The 4,814-nt window shown below is 35.7% G+C and overlaps 1 pseudogene; it reads left to right on the top strand.

Moving 5' to 3' along the window:
• Positions 1–2,657: 2,657 nt before the first annotated feature.
• Positions 2,658–3,234, top strand: LOC132057594 (probable O-methyltransferase 3; annotated as a pseudogene).
• Positions 3,235–4,814: the final 1,580 nt, after the last annotated feature.

The raw sequence follows: 4,814 nt of genomic DNA, 5'->3' as shown, positions 1-4,814 counted from the left end.
AGACAATTGATTTTGGGGAATAATCATACACTAACCTTTGTCCATTGCAATCATACAAGGATGAATGTCAATATTTAAGTGTGCAAGTATTCTTCCTAACATGTGTGTCTTCATAAAATAATGCATGCTTTCATAAAGTGATAGATACCTCAATATTCAAATGCATGCCTCAACTTTTTTCTCCCCAATTTCAGCCACCTTGGCCGAACCTCACCTCTTATTTTCTTTTCAATTTGGTTGTCCACAATATGACAAGTGTAGTGGATGAATTAATGTTTAAATGTATATTTGTATGTCTCCCATAATAGTCTTATTTAAGATGACTTTGAGTCATCTTTTGGACATGGCATGTTAATGCTCATATTGGCTCATTGTTGCCACTAATTTTAACTTAACACCACAATTAAGTAGTTCCTAATTTCCATTAATGCTTCTATACCAAACAAAATTTGTAGATAAATTGTGACTTCAAACGAAATCGGAAGTTAAAGTCTCTACTTTGTATCTTGAGATAGTCTTAATACTCGGCCCCGACTTGAATCATCCATATCTCCTTACCCCGATATCATTTTGACGAAATGTTTGTTGCGTTGCAAACTAGACTCGATGAACTTAATTTTAGGCTTTGAAACACACCTTAAAACTCCTCATATACTAGGAGATATGCCTCCTACAATATAGGCTAAAATTGGGTCCGTGATTTTACCGAAATTGTTCCGATTCATTTCGTTTAACTTCTAATCCTCTTCCAACCTCATGTAACCTCTTATACATACATATACACAGTCATTTACATCCATAACAATTCATATACATGTCTCGAAGGGTCCGTAGAATCACAATAACCATAAGTAGAACTCACAAAGCTTCGACGAAACCCAACGAAAAGTATATTCCTATCTTTTGTCCATCTTCTATATCATTACTAATAATCTCAAATACTTTAAAAGGTCACTCACATTACCTCATATACATACTCATAACGCGATTTCAAATCCTTTAGGTTACCAAAATACCTCGAGATACTTAAGACAACCATATTTATAACGATATTCTTACTAACTCGATTAACTTTCCTTGAACCTTCTTAACTCATTCTTTCTTGTTTTAATACAAGTAGCAAGGATTATTATGGAGTGTGACATTCTCCTCCTTTAGAACATTCGTCCTCGTATGTCAAATGAGGACTAAAACTCGTCAATTAAATAACCGAATCACCCGTTATCGCGTACTATAGGACAAGATTTGACCACGAAAAGGGTGTTTTAGAATATTATGCCTAAAAGTGCTAAACGACCAAATGGGTCGTTACTGATCAGCATGGGAAAAGTTTTGGAAAAGCATTATTTGACTCTCTTAACATAAACCAAACATCTATTAAATGTGCAGAGAAAGAAAAATTATTTATTCAGGATATATTTATCTAAATAAATATACATGTAACATATAGATAACAAAAATAAAAATAAACTAACCGTTGTAAAATTTCTAAATTAATTCTTGGATTCTGAAAAATGAAATTATGTAAACTAGAAGCCAATATTGTTAGTTGGAATCTTCTCTTTTCTTTCAATATAAATGGTAAAGTAAAAGTGAATAACCTCTGTACTTTAATAATACACTTGTACTCTCAATATTTTTTATATGGAAATACTATAGCATCAAAATACAAGAAGAATTATATTCTAATCAATTTTGAGGATGACTATTGGGAATTTTAGCTCTAAGGGCTATCTCAGAGACCGTAATTTTACTATAATATGTTTCTCTTTTACTTTTGGCCGCCACTTATTTGATCAATAAATATATAAAGATTGACCTTTTTTTTTATTTTATAAAATCATAAGATTACTTATTTATCAGTATTTCGATTCATTTGTACAGCTGCGCGAAGCGCGGGTACATTTCCTCGTTAAGTATATGTATGGGCTTCCAGAGCCCATATTTCTGAAGGCACAGTTCCATCAGCAAGAAAACTCTGTGAAATGGCACACAAGTCAAGAATGAAGCAGGACAAGCCCATGTCGACAGGCAATGACGGATCTAGGATTTTCACTCAGGGGGTTCGAAAAAAACAAAAAAACTAAATATCAAAAATAATGTTGTCGATGAGAATCGAACCTAGGACACTAGAGACAATTTTGAACACCCTGGACCACTTGAACTAACCTTTTGCATTTGTTTGGGGTGTTCAAAAGTTAATATATGTACATAAACACAGAAAATCTACCCTATATATACACTGTAATTTTTTGCTGAGGGAGTTGTGAACACCCTCCCACCCACGTAGATCCGCCCCTGTCGACAGGCTGTACATGAAGCATCGACAGTCTATGGCTTGTGTTATAGGAGTAGCATTTTAGCAATTATAAGTATACAGGAATATATATACACTTTTTTAAAAATTTGGGGATAGGGGAACGAGAATTAGTAGAGAGGATTACAGGATGGGGAATCGAACCCTCACCAACAAGGTAAAGTTTAGGTATTCAACCAACTATGCTACTAAGATTCCCTTAATATATACACCCTGTATTATCATCTTATGGATAAATATATACCTAATTTAGTTACGACGGGTATTCTCATTCTTCTTATAAATACATAGACCTTGACCAGTATCACAACCTTAAGCATCTCAAAGATAATCTCTCACAATGGCATTGTATAATAATATTGGAGATGAAGCAGAATTACTGGCTGCTCAGGGACACCTATGGAACCATACATTCAATTTCATCAACTCCATGACTCTCAAATGTGCAATTAACTTGGAATTCTAGACATCATCCACACTCATGGCAAACCAATGACCCTCTCTCGCTTGGTGGATGCCCTCCCCATCAACAATAACGCCAAAACCCAAGATTGTCGTTACCGTCTCATGCGCATTCTAATCCATGCAGGCTTCTTTAATCAAGCCAAGGTTAATGAAGAAAAAGAAGAGGGTTATTTACTTACTCCGGCCTCGCGTCTCCTCCTCAAAGATGAGCCTATGAGCATGATTCCTTTTCCGCAATTGCAACTAGATCCAATTATGATGGATCCATGGCAATATCTAAGCAAATGGTTCCAAAATGGGGACTCTACTACTTTTGTGACTGCTCATGGCATGCCCTTATTGGAATATATGCAGAGAAGGAACCAAAGCTTAACCATTTATTTAACGAAGCCATGGCTAGTGATCCTCGATTGGTTGTAAGTGTAATAATTGAAACTCTAATATTATTGTAAGTGTAGCTAAGAAACTATAATATTAAAGGAGCAAAGAAGAAAACTCTTGTTGATGTAAGCTCCTAGCCTCTCCTCTGCTCCCAAAATAAGTCAAAGATACCTAAAAATCGTGTTTAGGATGTATTTATAGCGTACAAAAAGACCTGGACTTTTAAATCCCATTCCTACAGAAATCAGGAAAACTGACGACTTGGGCGCCATGGTCGATGCGAAGCATAATTGGTGCCGCACCTCCTTTATCTCCGCCGGCCCACCTGACACAATGCATCAAAGGCGGCGTGCCGCGTAACTTCTACGGGGTGTTTTTGATGCGCCAACGACGTGATTTCGGCCCAAGACACAAATCGAAACTTCTCAAAATTATGGCTAAGTGTCAAATTACGGGTGTCAAGTGGGCCGGGCCGGGCCGGGCCATTTAAATGTGGGCCACAAGGGGCCGGGTCGGGGCCGGGCCGTATGTTAACGGGCGGGGGCCGGCTTGGAGAGAAAAGGGTGTCCGGCCCAGCCCACCTCGGATAGGGGCTACACGTCAGGCTAACCGGGCCCGTTAGTGGGCCGGGCCGGGTTTTAGTTAGTGGGCTGGGCCAAGTTTTAGTTAGTGGGCCGGGCCGGGTTTTAGTTAGTGGGCCGAGCCGATTTTAATTATTTTAAAAAAAAATTCTAATGCTAAAATTTATTAAGTTTGATACTTTAAAATCTAGTTGTTGTCAACTTTATTTTAACCATCAAGTTCCTTAAATTATACTTTGGCCTATTTTCAAACTATAAATACCATTCATTCTTCTCCATATTATCTCACAATTCCCTACTCTTCTCTTTCTCTAAATTTCCTACTCATCTAAATGGGAACAATGCACATGAGTTTTGATACTAAACCAAAGTTCTTAATTTAATTATCTCATCGATCCTAAGTCCTAATGTCATGTGCAGATTGTCACGTCTCCATCATCGGTGGAGACATTTCAATACGCTAAAAAATATTTAATTATTATTATATATAAAATATTTGAAACTAATAAGATTATATTAATATATTATTATATATATAACTAATAGTTTATATTATTATATCTTGTATAACCTATTGAAATATTTTTGAACTTGTGTGTAAGCCAACAAGATAGTAACTTAAAAGGGGTATTTGATTTATTTCACGCATCAGCAATTTCAGAGGCTTGTCATTTCACTGATTTTGTCAGCCTATTATAATGTCTTGTTGCTTTTGGGCACTGATCAATGTTTGTACCTCCTTGCATAAATTTATCTTGGAGTTGCTACTTGTGTAGGATTAGTTTTACACAATTACATTTATAGTTCTATTTTTGACCGCGTACGATTATTATTCTTGTAAATAAAATTAAAAATAAAATTATAACACAAATTTGAAAAGAAATTCAAAGGCTCAGTGAGCCTTTAGTTTTATTAATCGATAATTGCAAAGTCGAATTTAAACTTTAAAGCTTACAAACTTACAACTACTTTTCTTTGATTTCGTAAACTTAAACTAGAAAAGAAAATTCAATTTGACAACTCTTCAAATTTAAATCTACATATTTTCCACCATTTTATTCAATTCTTCC

Source organism: Lycium ferocissimum, chromosome 5, assembly GCF_029784015.1.
Source record: "Lycium ferocissimum isolate CSIRO_LF1 chromosome 5, AGI_CSIRO_Lferr_CH_V1, whole genome shotgun sequence".
NCBI classification, from domain to species: Eukaryota; Viridiplantae; Streptophyta; class Magnoliopsida; order Solanales; family Solanaceae; genus Lycium; species Lycium ferocissimum.
This window is presented reverse-complemented; position numbering and strand designations above follow the sequence as displayed.